This window comes from Chlorocebus sabaeus, chromosome 9, assembly GCF_047675955.1.
Source record: "Chlorocebus sabaeus isolate Y175 chromosome 9, mChlSab1.0.hap1, whole genome shotgun sequence".
Classification (NCBI taxonomy): Eukaryota; Metazoa; Chordata; class Mammalia; order Primates; family Cercopithecidae; genus Chlorocebus; species Chlorocebus sabaeus.
The window spans coordinates 70940589-70960809 of record NC_132912.1 but is presented as its reverse complement, the minus strand read 5'-3'; the positions used below and the strand labels follow the sequence as shown (position 1 = coordinate 70960809).

The 20221-nt window shown below is 43.5% G+C and overlaps 1 pseudogene; it reads right to left on the bottom strand.

Moving 5' to 3' along the window:
• Nucleotides 1–765: 765 nt before the first annotated feature.
• Nucleotides 766–1536, bottom strand: LOC103216072 (transmembrane protein 256 pseudogene; annotated as a pseudogene).
• Nucleotides 1537–20221: the final 18685 nt, after the last annotated feature.

Here is a 20221-nt window from a genome sequence, read left to right as displayed (position 1 = left end):
GGCATGGTGGTTCACACCTATAATCCCAGCACTTTGAGGGGCTGAGGTGAGCAAATAGTTTGAACCTAGGAGTTTGAAATCAGCTGGACAAATGGCAAAACCCTGTCTCTACAAAAAATACAAAAAAAATTAGCTGGGTGTGGTGGCAATGCCTATCATCCTGGCTACTGGGGAGGCTGAGGTAGGAGGATCACTTGAGCCTGGGGAGGTCAAGGCTGCAGTGAGCAGTGAGCGCAGTGGCACGATCCTGCAACTGCACTCCAGCCTGGGCAACAGAGCAAGACCCTGTCTTAAAAAAAAAAAAGTAAATTTAAGTCTTTTGTCCATTTTTGAACCCGATTGCCTTTTTTTTTTTTTTTTTTTTTTTTTTTTTTAATTGTAGGAGTGCTTTACATATTCTAGGTATCAGTCACTTATCAGTTTTATCAGGAGTCTCCAACCCCCAGGCTACGGACAGGTACTGGTCTGTGGCCTATTAGGAACCAGGCCGCACAGCAGGAGGTGAGCAGCGGGTGAGCGAGCTTTCCACCTGAGCTCTGCCTCCTGTCAGATCAGTGGTGGCATTTGATTCTCACAGGAATGCAAACCCTATTGTGAGCTGTGCATTCAAGAGATCTAGGTTGCATGCTCCTTATGAGACTCTAATGCCTGTTTCATCCCAAAACCATCACCCTCCACCCCGCCCCCATTCATGGAAAAATTGTCTTCCATGAAACTGGTCCCTCGTGCCATAAAGGGTGGGGACCGCTGAGATATATGATTGGCAAATATTTTCTCCCATTCTGCAGGCTGTCTTTTCATTTGCTTGATAGTGTCCTATTTATCTATTTTTTTTTTGTCACCTGTGCTTTTGATGTCATATCCCAGAAACCATCACCAAATCCAATGTCAGGAAGCTTTTCTCCTGTGTTTTCGTCTAAGAGTTTTATAGTTTTAGCTCTTACATTTAGGTCTTTGATCCATTTTGAGTTTTGTGTATATCCAATTTTTGTATATGGGGTAAGGCAATGGTTCTTTGCATATGGATATCCAGTTTTCCCACCATTTATTTAAAAGACTGTCCTTTTTCTGTTGAATGGTCTTGGCACCATTTTGTTTTGTTTGTTTGTTATTTGCCTTTCCCTTTTAATCCTTTTTCTGCTCCAACTCTCAAAAAATTGCCCCCAAAAACCCAGTAATTAAACAAAAGGGAACTCAAAGAGCCAAAGCAAACCAGCCCAAGAGTAGCAGACTCCCTCCCACAGGGAACAAAGTCTGGATGCTGGGGTCTCCACCCCAAGCCTGGTAGTAAAAGAGGTAAAGAATAAGGTCGTTCTGGAGGCTAGCAGTAACCCAGCCCAGAGGGGCTTTCTGCAAGAGGGCACCCCTAACAGGGCCAGACTGTGTAAGAAGTGGTACTTGTTGGCCTTGTCGAAGAGCTCCTTCCCACAGGCATGTGGGAATTGGGTGTTATGTATCTGATAGGAAGCCAAGCCAAAGGCCCCAGCACTGAACGAGGAACTCACACCAGTTGAAAGCTGCCCCTGGCCCAGCCATGGCTGTGGATCATCAGACGCTGGATGAAGAAACGTCCTTGACACCCTTTTGGAAACTCATTGGCCTTAAATAAGTATTATTTCTGGGCTTTGTACTTTAGTCAGTTGGTCTGTATATCTGTCCTTAGGCCAGTACCAAATGGTTTTGATTACTGTAGCTTTGTAGTAAGTTTTGAAATTAGGAAGTGTGAGCCCTCCAACTTCATTCCTCTTTGCCAGGATTGGATTGGCTATTTGGGGTCCTTTTTCTATACTTTTAGACTTGTCAAAAGAAAGGGGATGGGGGGAATGTGTAGACTCAGGATTCACTCTGTATTCAGCAAAAATTTAAAGAAGGAAATCTACAACTAGATATATATTGACAAATATTTTAACATAAACATCTCTGTTTTATGACGTTTCAGAGATAAAGAATTATGTCAGAATATAAGCAGAAAATAAAGGTTACACACAAATTAACAAAATCAGTGTGGCCTTCAGTCCTGATGGTTCAGTATTAGGAGATTTAGTTTTAGTGTATCCATAGATCAAATCCGGCTGGGCACGGTGGCTCACACCTGTAATCGCAACACTTTGTGAGGCCGAGACAGGTGGATCACTGGAGGTCAATAGTTCAAGACCAGCCTGGCTAACGTGGTGAAATCCTGTCTCTACTAACAATACAAAAATTACCTGGGCGTGGTTACATGCCTGAAATCCCAGCTACTTAGGAGGCTGAGGAATGAGAATCGCTTGAACCCAGGAGGTGGAGGTTGCAGTGAGCTGAGATTGCACCATTGCACTGCAACTTGGGTGATAGAGTGAGACTCTGTCTAAAAAAAAAAGAAAAGAAAAGAAAAAAAATCAAATGCAATACCCATTTCTAGAAAAACTCCTTCTTCGTGAAGAACACAAAACACCCATAAGTCTATATGTGCCAAACTGTGCCGCAGTTAAGCACAATAACATATTTTAAAGCTACAAACAGAACTTACAAAGTAGAAAAAAAAAAAAAAGAAAACTACAATCATAGTGGGTAATGTAAACATAAACTTCAGAATTCCACAATTCAGTAGACCAAAAAAAAAAAAAAAAATACACAAGGAAATTGGGGGTTGAATAATTAAAATAACAAGATTATATATATATATATATATATATATATGCATTTTTTTTTTTTTTTTTTTTTGATATGAAGTCTCACTCTTGTCACCCAGGCTGGAGTGCAATGGCGCAATCTTGACTTACAGCAACCTCCGCCTCCTGGGTTCAAGTTATTCTCCTGCTTCAGCCTCCCAAGTAGCTGGGATTACAGGCGCCTGCCACCACCCCCCACTAATTTTTGTGTTTTTAGTAGAGACAGGGTTTCACCATGTTGTCCAGGCTGGTCTCAAACTCCTAACCTCAGGCGACCCACCTGCCTCAGCCTCCCAAAGTGCTGGGATTACAGGCGTGAGCCACCGCGCCAGGCCTATATGCATCTTTTTTAAAAAGGGACAAGTCTAGCTCTGTTGTCCAGGCTGGTCATGAAGTCCTGGCCTCAAGTGATTGTCCTACCTCAGCCTCCCAAAGTTCTGGGATTATAGGCGTGAATAAACACTATTAAATAACCTCTGAATTTTTAGAGTTCATAAAATGTGAAATTTAAAATTATCAAAAGGAGAGCAAATTATATAAAACTTGCAGGATGCATTTAAAACTCTTCACAAGAGAAAATATATAGATATAAAGATTTTTATTATTTAGAATAAAAGACTTAAACCAGACTTATGCCTGTAATCCCAGTACTTTGGTGCAACTGAGGTGAGAGATTGCTTGAGCTCAGGAGTTTAAGATCAGCCTTGGCAACATAGCAAGACCCTCATCTCTTAAAAAAAAGTAAAAAAGAAGAAGACTTTAAACCAAGTTAATTAAGTATTCAACCTGGCCAGGCATAGTGGCTCATGCCTGTAATCCCAGTACTTTGGGAGGCCGAGGCCAGCGGATCACCTGAGGCCAGGAGTTCGAGACCAGCCTGGCCAACATGGTGAAACCCCATTTCTACTAAAAATACAAAAATTAGCCACGCATGGTGGCAGGCCCCTGTAATCCCAGCTACCCAGAAGGCTGAGACAGGAGAATAGCTTGAACCCGGGAGGCAGAGGCTGCAGTGAGCTGAGATCACACCACTGCACTCCAGCCTGGGCGACAGACCAAGACTCTGTCTCAAAAAAAAAAGTATTCAACCTAAGATAAAGATACACAGATGATTAACACTGATGAACAATATTAAGCTCCTATCTGATGTATCTGAAGAAAATAATAATAATAAAAGGAATAAAATAGACAAGACAATTAAGGAATATCTAAAAGATAAACATTGAAATAAATAAGTAAAAAGAAAAATTGGTGAAAAAATTTAATAAAGCCAAACTGTATCTTCTATAAAAGATAAAGCATTCGCCCCAGACAAGCCTGGATAAGATTGAAAGAGTAGAAAAGAAGCTAAAATATACAATATTAGGAAGAAGAGATATGATATAACCACAGATATTGAAGAGATGAAAAGAATTATAGGCGAGTGTAACGTGCAATTCTATGACAGTAGATTTGAAAAAGCTGGAGAAGTGAATCATTTTCTAGAAGACTATGTTACCAAAACTAATTTTAAAAATATCTCAAATAGGTCTATAACCATATGCAAGATTAAAATGTGATTAAAAATCTATGACTTTGTACAATTCAATAATAAAAAGAAAAATAACTCAATTAAAAATTGGGCAAAGAACCTGAAAAGATATTTCCCCAAGGAAGATAAACAAATTGCCAGATTGTCAACATCATCAGAGAAATGCAAATTAAAACCACGATGAAATGCCACTTCACATCCACTAGGATGACTAGAATGAAAAAGCCGGATAGCTGGGCACCATGGCTCATGCCTGTAATCCCAGCACTTTCGGAGGTCGAGGTGGGCAAATGGCCTGTGCCCAGGAGTTCAAGACCAGCAAGGCAATATAGTGAGACCCTGTCTCTACAAAAATAAAAATTAGCCCGGCGTAGTGGTGTGTGCCTGTAGTCCCCGCTACTCTGAAGGCTGAGATGGGAGGATTGTTGGAGCCTGGGAGGTTAAGGCTGCTGTGAGCCATGATTATATCACTGCACCACCTGGGTGACAGAGTGAGATCCTGTCTCAAAAAAGAAAAAAAAAAAGCCAGATTATAACAAGCATTGGTGAGAATATGGAGAAATTGGAACCTTTGTACATTGCAGTTGGGAATGTAAAATAGCGCAGCCACTCTGAAAAACAGTCTGGCAGTTACTCATATGATTAAATATAGAGTTTCCATATGACACAGCAAATTTATTCCTAGGTATATGCCTAAGAGAAATGAAAACATATGTTCACAGAAAAATTTGTATACAAATGTTTATGGCAACATTATTCATGGTGGTCAAAAACCAGAAACAACACAAATGTTCATCAATGAACAAATGGATAAATAAGTTGTGTTATGTCCATACAATGGAATGTTATTTGGCCATAAACGGTGCTGAAATTCTAATACATGCTACAGCATTGGATGAACCTTTAAAACAGGGATGTCCAAACCTTTGACTTCCCTAGGCCACATTGGAAGAAGAAGAATTGTCTTGGGCCACACATAAAATACACTAACATTAGTGATAGCTGATGAGCTAAAAAATTTAACAAAGTTGGCCAGGCACGGTGGCTCACGCTTGTAATCCCAGCACTCTGGGAGGCCAAAACAGGTGGACTGCCTGAGGTCAGGAGTTTGAGACCAGCCTAACCAACATGGAGAAACCCCGTCTCTACTAAATATACAAAATCAGCTGGGTGTGGTGGTGCATGCCTGTAATCCCAGCTAGTTGGGAGGCTGAGGCAGAAGAATTGCTTGAATCCAGGAGGCGGAGATTACAGTGAGCCGAGATCACACCACTGGACTCTAGCCTGGGTAACAAGAGCGAAATTATGTCTCAAAAAAAAAAAAAAAAAAAATTTTTTAAGAAAGTTTAGGAATTTGTGTTGGGCCACATTTAAAGCCATCCTGGGCCACATGCAACCTTTTAGCTTGCTTTAGAACATTACGCTAAATGAAATAACCCAATTGTAAAAGACTACAGAACTATGTATTTAAATTCAAATGAAGTGTGTAGCATAAGAGTTTATGGAGACAGAAAGTAGATTCATGATTGCTTGGGACTGCGTGTGGGGGTAGGAAAATTAGGGGGTGACAGCTAAAGGATTTGGAGCTGCTTTTTGAGGTGATGAAAATGTTTTAATTTACTTTGATGATGGTTGTATATATCTGAATATACTAAAAACCATTGTGTTGTGGGATCTTTGGGGTGTCACTTTTCTGGCTGGAAACCTGTGTGGCCAGTGGTGCCTTTGCCCAAGTTTTGCTTGGGCTCACTTGGCCTGGCACACTGCACTCAGGCTATCCGCCTGGATCCCATGCCTGTCAAGGGCAAATCAGGTACGGAGCAGTGAGGAGTATGTGAGCGAGCGTGGGGTCCAGCCACTGTTCACAGTTGGACACACTGGCTGCTGCTGCAGGGCAGGCAGCTCCAGGTGCCATCTTTCCGTTACGCTGCGGCTGGACCAGGTGCACTGCAAGCAGCTTCCCTGGCTGGCATTGGGGAATGCAGTGTCATCTGGAAGCTTGGAGACACCAGGCACTGCAGGACCCCAAAGAGGGATACATAGCTCTGACTGGAGAACTACCAGGTCTGGGGTCCCCCAAGGGCAGCAGCTCTTCTCTTGTCTTTGCCCACAACATGGTCATGGGCAAGGGGCCCAGCCTGTTGGTGTTACAGTTTCAGCCCTGTTAGTGTTACAGCTCTTTTAGGGAGGCAGCTCTTCTCTCCTCTTCACCCACAACATGGCAGGCAAGGGGCCTGCCCTGTTGGTGTTACAGTTTCAGCCCTGTTGGCGTTACAGCTTTTTTAGCCCCACCATTCAGTGGGTCTCAAGTTCTTGTCCTGTGACCAGGAAGAATGAAATATGCAGACAAGTGGAGGATGAGCAAGGTGAAGAGGAGCTTTATTGAGCAATGGAACAGCTCACAGAAGGCCCACAGAGGATAGCTACTTTCTGCAGCTGGGGTGTCCTGATGATGGTGTCCTGATGAGAGTGCTGAGCCATTAGCAGAGAGGAGACCCTGGAGTGGATCGCCCCTCTCTGCAGTTGGTCACCCGGACCATCTCATGCTCAGCTCTGGCTGAGCCTGGGGCTTTTATGGGCCTCAGAGGGGAGGAAGTACATGCTGATTGGTCCATGGGCAGCCATGGACGGGCCTGGAAAAGGCACCACAAGTTCCCACTCCAGTCCGTGGGACTGGCAACCCAGCCCCCAGCTTTCAGACCGTCCCTAGCCTGAAGGTGGGGCCTCACCGGGAATCTGCCCCTTTCCGCCCAGGAATCTGTCTGCTGTTCATAGTGCCCTGGGTTTGCCAGACTTTTCTCCAAGATTGGAGTGGGTGCCACAGCAGGGAGAAGCCAGGCAGTGGGAGCAGGAACTTTTGAGCCTGCAAAGGAAGGGGGCCTTCCCGGGTTCCCAAGAGTACAGTGATACCTGAGTCTGCAGCCACAGTTTGGGTGGCTGCAGTGGCACCTGGAGAGCTCCCACCCCAACTCAGAAGGGGTAGGGCTCCTGCTTGTTTTTGGCTCCCACTGGCTCCATGGAGGTGCAATCCCATGGCACGTCCCTGCTGCAGCCGGTGTGATGGCAGCTGGCCCAGCCATCTGAAGCAGCCACTGCCATAAATTGCACAGCACATTTTAAATAGATGAATTGTATGGCATATGAATTGTATCTCAATTAAACTGTTAGAAAATCCACAACTTAGAAATGTATCAAGTCTGGATGATTTTACAGTTGACTATAGTATTGACTATACAGTTGACTATACAGTTGACTATAAGGTAATACTAACTTCTGTGACTTCCCTCCTTTTATCTCAGGGGCTTAGCACAATAGCAGTTTACCTTCTACTCACATAAAGACCAAAACAATTTTTCTCATTGTTAGGTGACAATCTCCCAATTGTATTTCAAGATTCCAAGTTACTTCCATCCTATGTGTCTACTTTCTTTATTTTTTTAAATAAGTTTACTTTATTCCAATCATTTTTGGGGAACAGGTGGTTTTTGGTTACATGGATTAGTTCTTTAGTGATTTCTCAGATTTTGGTGTACCCATCATACAAGCAGTGTACACTGTACCCAATGTGTAGTCTTTTATTCCTCAGCACTCCCACCCTTACCCAGCAAGTCCCCGAAGTTCATTATCATTCTTATGCCTTTGCATCCTCATAGCTTAGCTCCCACTTTTAAGTGAGAACACACAACATTTCATTTTCCTTTCCTGAGTTATTTCACTTAGAATAATGGTCTCCAACTCCATCCAGGTTGCTGCAAATGCCATTATTTTATTCTTTTTTATGGAGGAATAATAATCCATGGTGTGTGTGTGTGTGTTTATATATGTATATCACATTTTCTTTATCCACTCATTGGTTGATGGATATCTACTATCTTTAACAGGTGGTTCCAAGGTCATTGCAAAAGAAGGTGCAAGGAGGATGGAAAATTGAAAGTTCCTATGCCCCAGGTCTGGAAAGGATCTGCTTCTACCCTGTTCCATTAGCTAAAACTCAGTCACATGGTATCCTAACAACAAGCGAAGCTGAGAACTGTAGTCTAGTGTGGGCCCAGGAGATAGAAGAAATGCTGAGTCCTTATCAAATTTTCACAAATGGAAACTTTGCTATTCTTATTATTCCAGATGGTTGAAAAACATTGCTAGACACTTTATAAAGCAAACATGACCTTAACAAAATCTGATGAATAAGTTCCCAAAACATTATAGACCTAAAGTCCATAAAATGGCCTAAAAAATTATAGACCAATTTCACTTAAGAATATAGATGTGGCTGGGTGTGGTGGCTCACACCTGTAATTCCAGCACTTTGGGAGTTTGAAGCAGGTGGATCATTTGAGGTCAGGAGTTTGAGACCAGCCTGGCCAACACAGTGAGACCCCATCTCTACTAAAAATATGAAAATTAGCCAGGGGTGGTGGTTCGTGCCTGTAATCCCAGCTATTTGGGAGGCTGAGGCTGAAAATGAAAATCTCTTGAGCCTGGGAGGCAGAGGTTGCAGTGCCCAGCCTAGGTGACAGAGTGAGAGAGTGAGACTCTCTCCCTCTCTCTCTCTCTCTCTATATATATATATGCAAACATTCTCAGTGCACACAATTTAAAAGTAGGAAATCTGTCAACATAAATGAAGGATACTTTAAAGACAAAGATCACATAATTCTGTCAATAAATGCTAAAAATACTACTTACAAAATTCCAAAGTTATCTCTTCTAACAACTCTAACAGAGGAATATGAAAATTATAACTAGACATGATTAAGGCTGGGGTTGGAATAAAAACTGCTCGAAACAGGAAAAATAAAGATAGTAAAGAGCTCATCTAGGTAAAAATGGGGAAAAGGAAACAGAACTAGGAAATCTGAGCATGCAAGCCAATATATTTTTAACACTATATAAACACAACAGAAGAGACTTATGTAGTCATAGAAAATATCTTGACTATTCCTTTTTCTAAAAGTTCAGGAAAACTAATTTCACATAAAAATAAACAAGAAATACTGAGGTCAAATCTTATTCAAAAGTATTATAGGCTGGGTGTGGTGGCTCATGCCTGTAATCCCAGCACTCTGAGAGGCCGAGGCGATTGGATCTCTTGAGCACAGCAGTTTGAGACCAGCCTGGGCAACATGGCAAAACTCCATCTCTACTAAAAATACAAAAACTACCTGTGCATGATGGTGGGTGCCTGTAGTCCCAGCTACTCAAGAGGCTGAGGTGGGAGGATCACCTGAGTCTGGGAGGTCAAGTCTATGGTGAGACATGATTGTGCCACTGCACTCCAGCCTGGGTGACACGGTGAGACTGTCTCAAAAAACAAGCAAACAAACAAACAACCCCAAAGTATTATAAGAAAAAAGAGAATAAGGAGGAGAATAATATTACTACAGACAATAAAAGCATGCCAGAAAGATATACCTGCACAAAAAGTCAATAAATGTGATACACCACATAAGCAGAATTAAAAACAAAAATCACATGGTTATCTCAATAGATGCAGAAAAAGCATTCAACAAAATCCAGCGATGCTTTATAATTAAAACTCTCAGCAAAATCGGCATACAAGGGACCTACCTCAATGTAACAAAAGCCATCTATGACAAATCAAGAACTCAATCTCTTTTACAATAGCTGCAAACAAACAAACAAACAGAACAACTTAGGAATTTTTTTTTTTTTTTGAGACGGAGTCTTGCTCTGTGCCCCAGGCTGGAGTGCAGTGGCGCGATCTCGGCTCACTGCAAGCTCCGCCTCCCGGGTTTACGCCATTCTCCTGCCTCAGCCTCCCGGGTAGCTGGGACTACAGGCGCCTGCCACCACGCCCGGCTAATTTTCTTGTATTTTTAGTAGAGACGGGGTTTCACTGTGTTAGCCAGGATGGTCTCGATCTCCTGACCTCGTGATCCGCCCGCCTCGGCCTCCCAAAGTGCTGGGATTACAGGCTTGAGCCACCGCGCCCGGCCCACAACTTAGGAATATTAACCAAGGAGGTGAAAGACCTCTACAAGGAAAACTAAAAAGCACCGCTGAAAGAAATCATAGATGACACAAACAAATGGAAACACATCCCATGCTCATGGATGGGCAGAATCAATATTGTGAAAATGACCATACTGCCAAAAGCAATCTACAAATTCAATGCAGTTCCCCTCAAAATACCACCATCATTCTTCACAGTTAGAAAAAGCAATTCTAAAATTGTTTTTAGAATTGTTTTTAGAATGTGGAACCAAAAAAGAGCCCACATAGCCAAAGCAAGACTAAGCAAAAAGCACATATCTGGAGGCATCACACTACTTGATTTCAAACTATACTATAAGTCTGTAGTCACCAAAACAGCATGGTGCTTGTATAAAAATAGGCACATACACCAATGGAACAGAATAGAGAACCCAGAAATAAACCCAGACACTTACAGCCAACTGATCTTTGACAAAGCAAACAAAAACATAAAGTGGGGAAAGGACACCCTTTTCAACGAGTGGTGCTGGGATAATTGGCAAGCCACATGTAGGAGAATGAAACTGGATCCTCATCTCTCACCTTATACAAAAATCAACTCAAGATGGATTAAGGATTTAAATCTAAGACTTGAAACTATAAAAATTCTAGAAGATAACATTGGACAAACCCTTACAGACACTGGCTTAGGCAAGGATTTCATGACCAAGAACCTAAAAGCAAATGCAAAACCAAAGATAAATAGCTGGGACTTAATTAAACTAAAGAGCTTTTGCACAGCAAAGGAACAGGCAGCAGAGTAAACAGACAACCCACAGAGTGGGAGAAAATCTTCATAATCTATACATCTGACAAAGGACTAATATCCAGAATCTACAATGAACTCAAACAAAGCATCAAGAATAAAACAAACAATCCCATCAAAAAGTGGCCTAATAACATGAATAAATTCTCAAAAGAAGGTATACAAATGCCCAACAAACATATGAAAAAATGCTCAACATCACCAACAATCAGGGAAATGCAAATCAAATCGCAATGCGATACCACCTTAGTCCTGCAGAATGGCCATAATAAAAAAATAAAAAAAACAGTAGATGCTGGTGTGGATATGGTGATCAGGGAACACTTCTCCACTGTTGGTGGGAATGTAAACTAGTACAACCACTATGGAAAACAGTGTGGAGAGTCCTTAAAGAACTAAAAGTAGAACTACCATTTGATCCAGCAATCCCACTACTGGGTATCTATGCAGAGGAAAAGTAGTCATTGTACGAAAAGGATACTTGCTGATGCATGTTTATAGCAACACAATTCGCAATTGCAATTGCGAATCATGGAACCAACTCAAATGCCCATCAATCAATGAGTGGATAAGGAAACTGTGACATATAAATATATCCTATATATATATGATGCCTAAGCCATCATATATATGTGATATATATATAGGGTATATATGTGATATATATATATATATGATGGAATACTACTCAGCCATAAAAAGGAATGAGTTAATGGCATTCACAGCAACCTGGATGAGATTGGAGACTATTATTCTAAGTGAAGTAAGTCAGGAATGGAAACCCAAATATCGTTTGTTCTCACTGACATGTGGGAGCCAAGCTATGAGGATGCAAAGGCATAAGAATGATACAGTGGACTTTGGTGGCTTGCGGGGAAGGGAAGGAGCAGGCAAGGGATAAAATATTACAGATAGGGTGCAGTGTATACTGCTGGGGTGATGGCTGTACCAAAATCTCACAAATCACCACTAAAGAACTTACTCATGTAACCAAACACCATCCATATCCCAATAACCTATGGAAAAATAAAAAATATAGAAAAAAGAAAATCAAACCCAAGAAGGGGGTCATGGGAACCCAAATTTATAGCCAACTGGTCAGAAGCACAGGTAAAACAACCTAGGGCTTGTGATTGGCATCGAAAGTGGGGAGCAGTCTTTGCATACCGAGTGCTCAACTTGTGTTATCTGATGCTGTATCAAGGTACACAGTGTCAGAATTGAATTAGTGGACACCCAGATGGCGTCTGCTGCAGAATTGATTGCTTTTTTGGTGTTCTGGGAAAACCTACAGACATTTGGTCATAGATGTATTCTGTATTAAATGTGGCATGACAGCAGAGGAAAAACAGTTTGTGTTTTCCACACAATACTCTAGGAAAATTACTAGGCTTTGAAGAAAAAGAAAAATTCTCTGGTCATCTAGGCAAAAAACCCCTTAAGTTAGACGGGAAAGAAAAGTGGATTATTATCATACTTTTAGGCAGTAATACTTCATGCCAGAAGAAAATGGAGTAACATATTTAAGATCTTCAGTGAAAGAAAGTGTAAAGCAAGGATTTTATATCCAGCAAAGCTGACTTTTAAGTACAAAAGCAGAGACAAACTGTTACCAACATGTGCGAGCTCAGGGAATGTTGTTTCCATTGCCCCTTCCTGTGGAATCTACTAGAGGAGCTTCAGACAATCAGAAAGAGTAGTGAGACACCAGCGTAAAGACTGATGGTGAGTGTTAACATGTAAATACTTGTAGAATGTAATGGTTATATGATCTGATTGTGTAATTATGGTACAATCCCCCAAAATAATGGGGGCACAAGGAGAAGGAAACAGCTTATCAAAAATATTTTAAAACATTTTCAGTAGTCATATTGGTGGTGATAGTATTAGTATGACTACTCTGATACTGTTGTGTGTACAATGTGGAATAAAGCAAATGAGTGTTTATGAGATTTCTAGTCAGTTGATCCTCTGTGTATTGATAACCAGAACTCTTGGTATGGAAGAAAGAAGATACAGATCTAATATAGTAGAGATTAAATAAAAACTCTATAATATAATATTGGGCCAGGTGTAAAATATGGGCTCATGCCTATAATCCCTGCACTTTGGGAGGCTGAGGTGGGAGGATTGTCTGAGGCCAGGAGTTTGAGACCAGCCTGGGCAACATAGTGAGACCCTGTATCTAAAAGAAAAAAGAAAAAAATAGCAGGGTATGGTGGTGCACACCTGTGGTCCTAGCTGCTTGGGAGGCTGAGTGTTGGAGGATTGCTTGGGCTCAGGAGTTCGTGGCTGCAGTGAGCTGTGTTCATGCCAGTGCACTCCAGGTTGGGTGACAGGGTGAGATTCTGTCTCAGAAAACAAACCACAAAACCTCAAATTCTAATATTGAATTTGAATTGGAAAACCCAGTATGAACTGTTGAGGTATTTTATCTTAAAATATTTATATATTTTATTTCTATTTTCTAGTCCTGTTGACCAAAAACGTCTGGGCATAATGACCACCCAAATGCAGTGAGCATTCCTACGACCCAGATTATAGCATGGAAATACCCTTTCCTATGAAAAATAAACCAGGGTTTTAGAGAGATATTGTGAGATGAATCTGGAATATCTTGTCATACCAGATAGAGAGGAACTTCTTAAGCCACAGAACTGTGTCAAAAGGACCCAGGAGTCAACTTGAAGAGGCTTCCAGTAGCCAAAATGGGACAATGTGAGCTTCAGTGAGGAAAATAATTACAATGGACTGAAATCTATCAAATGCTTAACCCATGAGTTCATAATTATACTAAAAAAATAAAACCCACAAACCAATTTGTCTTTTTTGGAGGGTGACAGAGAAGAAATGCGTTGTCTTAGATCCTGGTAATTAAAGGGAAAGAATCAAGCATTTATGCCACTTCTGTTATATGAATGGTACCATGGAGTAACCAAATAATAAACACCTTATAAAATCATTCTAGCTAAGAAATAGAATATCTGGTGTGATTTGAAGTGTCTATGATTTCCAGTGTCTAGGGCCAGCTTTCTGCCCCTGGCACCCACACCCAATTCCCAGAGGCTATGGTTCCATTTATTTCTATGCATCCTGGCCCTCACTCTCATCTGATACATGCCATTACATTCAGGAGATGCTCATAAATCCTCCCTAGAGTGATGTGAACCCAGTCCAGAGTGAGGCTTGGTGGAAGTATGGCTTTGCGGGATAGAGAGCCTGCTCGCTGTCCATTCCTCATCTCAAAGAAGAGCTGCAGAGATTTTTCTCCCAACTGTCTCCCACTGTCCCAGGGGTTGTGGGGGCAAATCCTGTGCCTGTTTCTAAAACCCAGACCCAAAGGAGTTCAGAAATGGGAGGGATGGAGCATCTTCAAACTTGAACCTACTTAGAAGGAGGGAAGGCCGGAGGTCACTTAGTTCATCCCACTGCCACCAATTCATGTACAGGATTGAGGAAGCCACCTTTTTGGGATTAAAAATGTTTGACATCCTGTCATCAAGCCCTGGGCCAGGGGGACTCAGTGAACAGGTTCTATTTGACATTTGACTGTAACCTATCCCTTCCTGACTCCAGCCCCAGATCAATTGCTACCTCAATTATAAAAATTCTTGCCCCTGACCGCAGAAGAGTGAATTAGAGCATGTGAATGACTTCATGGGAGCCATCTCAAGGTTCTGATCCAGCATCTGACCAGCATTATATCGTCATGTAAGAGTCACGCATGCTCACTGACCATTCCTTCAGATAGTATTTTTTGGCCATCTACCAGGTACCAGACACTATGCTAGGCATTGAGATACAGATGGATGAAGAAATGGTGCCTGTCCTCAAGGATTTCATAGCCTACTGGAGTAAAGAGATGGTACAGTGGGTGTATTCGTCTGCTAGGGCTGCCATTTCAAAATATCAGATTGGGGTCTTAAACAACAAACGTTTATTTTCTCCCAGTTTTGGAGACTGGAAGTCTAAGATCAAGGTGCTGGCGGGTTGGTTTCTCCTGAGGTCTCTATTGTTGGCTTGCAAACAGCCACCATCTTGCTGTGTCCTTTTCTCTGTACACACCCATTCCTGGTGTCTCTCTCTTCTTACAAGAACACCAGTCCTGGCTGGGTGTGGTGGCTCGCGCCTGTAATCTCAACACATTGAGAGGATGAGGTGGGTGGATGACTTGAGGTCAGGAGTTTGAGACCAGCCTGACCAACATGGCAAAACTCCATCTCTACTAGAAATACAAAATTAGCCAGGCGTGGTGGCAACACCTGTGATCCCAGCTACTTGGGAGGCTGAGGCACGAGAATCACTTGAATCCAGGAAGCAGAAGTTACAGTGCGCCAAGATCGTGCCACTGCACTCCAGCCTTGGCAAGAAGAGTGAAACTACATCTTGGGGAAAAAACAAAACAAAACAAAACACCAGTCCTATTTGATTAGGGCCCCACCCTTATGACCTCATTTAACCCTAATTACTCCTTAAAGGCCCTGTCTCCAAATACAGTCACATTAGGGATTAGGGTTTCAATATATTAATTTGTTGCGGTGGGGAGTGGTAGTTGGGAATTCAATCCTTAACAGTGGGTTTTAAGAATTATAATAAAGTCAGGACTAGGCTGCAGGGCAAGAGCACCAACAGAGACTCAGATAACACATGCCTAAATAGTTAGGGGTTATAAATCAAGCTCTCAAACTTGCAATATTCTCCTACCTACTCAAAGATGCCTTCATAAAGACCTGAGACTGGCTCCAGGCCCCAGCTCCCAGCCCAAGGCCACCTCACTTCTTTTTCCACTTCTAGTTTCTCTCCATTGAGGAGCCCTGAATGCATGTACGTGGAGGCCCCAGCTTGCATGTCCAGTCTCTGTTTCCACCTTCCCCAAAGAACTGTCCCTCAAGCCTGGGGGAGTACACATTGGTCAAGCAGTCTATCTTCTGAAGAATGGACCCAGGGAAGAGATCCACAGAGGCCCTGGAAATGGGCAGGGAATTCTGGGACCATGGGTACCCAAGTGTGTCATGTAGAGAAGAGACAGACTCCCAGTGGGCACGTCCCCTAGGTCCAGGGCTTCTTGCCCTGAAGGGAGATGTTCAGCCGGAAGAAGACATGGGGAAGGGGCTTTGTTACCAACAAGGGCTGTCTTGAATAAAGGCATGGATGTACTGTAGTGGGGCAGAGAGGGGCGTCTTAGGAAAATTCACCAAAAAGGGACCCCAGACCCACGAGTGGGCAGTTTTCATGGGGGAGTAGCCCTGCAGTGTTGCAAACACTGAAGGTGTGAGAAGCAGCACAGTACATTCAGGACTCTGCAGCGACCATGACATAGGCGTAAGAAGAGAGCATGGGATGAGCTGGAGCCCTGGGTGGGGCTAAGTCACGCCATGGAGCTTGGACATGAGAAGAATGGGAGCTGCCAATGAGTGATGGAGCAGGAGAGAGGCTTGGTCAGGCCTGTGTTGTCCATCCCTCTGCTAGCTGTCAGGAGATAGAGAAGGGCAAGGCAGGAGGCGGAGAGACCAGTGGGAGTGTATTCCCATCCTAGGGCTGCTGTAACAAAGCACAGCTGCTCCTCTACTTACCATAAAGCCACACCCCTGTAAAACCATGGTAAGTTAAAAATATTGGAAGCTAAAGAGGCATGGAATATGCCTAACCTACCGCACATCATAGCTTAGCCTACCCTATCTTAAACGTGCTCAGAACACTTACATTAGCCCACTGCTGGGTAAAATCATCCGGCAACACAGTACACTGCAGAGACTCTGTTGTTCACCCTCATGACCATGTGGCTGACTGGGAGCTGGGCTGCAGCATCATGGAAGGACCCTGTCTGAGAGGTGAGGACCCTTCCTCCCAGGTATGGCACCGCGTATGGCTGGCCTGGGAAAAGATCAAAATATAATATTTGAAGTATGATTTCTACTGAATGTGCATTGGGGAACATCGTAAAGTTGAAAAATCATTAAGTGAAATATCATAAGTCAGGGACCATCTGTGCTGAAAACTGGATGGCTTAGAACAACAGAAACTGATCATCTCACAATTATGGAGGCCTGAAGTCTGAGATCAAGGTGTCAGCAGGGCCAGGCACCCTTGTTCCGGCCCTCTTTCCTAGGTTCTGGTAGTTGGCTTGTGGCAGCAGAAATCTATAATCTTCACATGGCATTTTCCCTTTTTATAAGGACACCAGTCGTCTTGGATTAGAGGCCTGTCCTGCTCCACAATGACCTCATCCTAACTCATTACATGCAATGACCCTATTTCCAAATAAGAACACATTCTGAGGTTCTGAGAAGTCAGGACACCAGCATATGAACTTCTGGGAAGAACGCGCTTCAATCCATAACAGGAAGCTCTGGAAAGAGTCCTGACATGATCTGATGGAGGCCCAAACTAAGGAAGTGGTGGCATGGATCCTGAGGGTGGGGACTGGGCATTGGCTTAGTTCAGGCTTCTATAACAATATACCATAGGTTGGGGGCCTTAAGCAACAGATATTTATTTCTCACAGTCCTGGAGGCTGGAAGTCTGAGATCGAGACCTGCATGGTTGAGTTCTTGTGAGGGCCCTCAGGCCAGTTGCAGACAGCCATCTTCTCACTCTAACTTCATGGGGCATAGAGGAAACCCTGGAGTCTCTTCTTATAAGGGCACTAATCCCATTGTGAGGACCCAGCTTCATGACCTCATCTCAACCTAATCACCTTCCAGAGGCCCCACCACCAAATACCATCACAGTGAGTGTTAGAGCTTCAACCAAATACCGTCACAGTGAATGTTAAAGCTTCAACCAAATACCGTCACAGTGAGTCTTAGAGCTTCAACACAGGAGTGGAGGGGGGACACACAATTCATTCCCTAACAGGAATGGATTTGAAAGTTACTGATACGGGGTTTGCCTGGTTTGGTGATGGCTGAATATGGGTTGGAGAAGGAGGTGAGAGGTGAGGACCCTGTCTGAGAGGTGAGGACCCTTCCTCCCAGGACCCTGGCTTTTCTGAGGGCATGAGTAGTGGCACCTCTGATATGCAGAGGGCTGACAGAGGAGCAGGAGGTTTGTTTGAAGATGTTGAGTGGTTTTAGGCCCAGGCTCTGGAGCCGGACTCCTGGGTGTGAATCCCACCATCCCCACTTACTAGCTACAGTGGGTAGTCCCTTAACTTCTTGATGCCTTGAGGGGAAGTAACAGCACCTGAGTCACAGGAGTGTGGGACTCTATGGAGGGTGATAATCCACGTAAAGTGCATCGCCCAGCCTGGCTCACAGTCAGCACTCAGTGAGGTCACTCATGACCTTTACGATGATTGATTAGAGGCTCCATAAGCAGCTGGCATGAAAGGAATTCTGGTTTGAGAGATCATGACCAGCCTGAGAGTTATTTTCCCACCTCCAGTTCCTTCCTGTGTGTTGAGAGCTTGCATGCACGTGTAGATGCCCCAGCCTGTGTGTCCAAGCTCTGTCCACAGCTCCCTGCTAAGAGCTAGATTAACTTACCCTGCAGTAGTGTGCAGTATGAGGAAAAAGGAAGCCATTCATGGTGAGAAGCTTGAGGGAGGACTAGTCAGAGAGAGTCTGAAGACATGAAAGAAGGAACAGAGAGATTCCCAATGAAGGGAGATAGCCAGAGAAGAGCAAGGCAGTGGGAGCCTCCAATATTGAAGAGACTGTGAGTCAAATGAAGGCTGAAAAGTCCTAAATTTAGTTCATAGAGGTCCTTGGTGACATTAGCAAGGACAGTTCCTTGGAGACGGAGGGCAGTTCATAGAGTAGGAGCCAGGCCTAAGGGCTTGAAGACCTCTGTGAGATGGAATGGAAAAACCAAATATTATATGTTCTCACTTATAGGTTGGAGATAAGCTATGAGGGCACAAAGGCATAAGAATGATATAATGGACTTTGGGGACTTGGGGGGAAGGGTGGGAGGGGGTGAGGGATGAAAGACTACACACTGGGTACAGTATGCACTGCTCAGGCCATGTCTACACCAAAATCTCAGAAACTACCACTAAAGAACTCATTCATATAACAAAAAAAAAAAAAAAAAAAAAAAAAAAAAAAAAAAAAAAGAAGAAGAAGAAGAAGAAGAAGAAGAAGAAGAAGAAGAAGAAAGTCCAGCCCCTGCAGGATTAAGGAATAGAAAATTCAAAGGAAAAGGAAAAGGAACAGGGCTCAAACCAGACGGTGTCTCTCTCATGCTGAAGAAGTCTCCAGAAATTAGTTTGGGGCTGATTCCACGGGGAGAGGAGCTCAGATTCCTTCTATTATGTTGCTCCCAAAGGAATAACCTGTCTCCAGATTTACCTCAAGACCAAGACAGCTGCTCCTGCTCCAGCCATCATGTTCATGTTCCAGCTAGCAAGAAGATGGGAAAGAGTGTACAACACCCTCGTTTTAAAGAAAAGGCCCAGAAACACAGAGATCACTTTTACTTGTCTCAAATAGGCTAGAGCTTAGCCCTCAGCCACACTTTGCTGCAGGGGGATGCTGGAAAGTGGAGTCTTTTTTCTTTTTGAGACAGAGTCTCGCTGTCACCCAGGCTGCCATAGCCACCTGAATAGCTGGGATTACAGGCGTGCACCATGAGGCCCAGTTATTTTTTGTATATTTAGTAGAGATGGGATTTCTCCATGTTGGCCAGGCTGGTCTCGAACTCCTGATCTCAGGTGATCTGCCTGCCTCGGCCCCTCGAAGTGCCAAGGCGGGTGGATCATGAGGTCAGGAGATCTAGACCATTCTGGCTAACATGGTGAAACCCCATCTCTACAAAAAAAATTTTTTTAAAAAATTAGCCGGGAATGGTGGCAGGCACCTGTAGTCCCGGCTACTCAGGAGGCTGAGGCAGGAGAATGGCGTGAACCCGGGAGGCGGAGCTGACAGTGAGCCGAGATCGCGCCACTGCACTCCAACCTGGGCGACAGAGTGAGACTCTGTCTCAAAAAAAAAAAAAAAAAAAAAAAAAGTGCTGGGATTACAGGCATGAGCCACCATGCCCGGCCACATGTAGTCTTTATTTTGGTGCCCATGCACAGCTTAAAATCCTCCCAAGATGAAAAAGAGGAGGATGGGTATTGGGAAATAGTCATTTGGCCACCACTTGTAGGCAAGGGGGCATGAAAGTGAGGGGATTTCAATCAGAAAACTTCTATTTTTTTCTCCATGAATTACGAGGTGAGGTCCCCAGCGACAAAATGTGGTGGGAGGGTTGAATGTGGCACCTGAAGTTTTTGATTCTCACTGAGGGGAAGGGGAAGCCGGTTGCCCTAAGTGGTGCTGGAGGCCTGGCTGA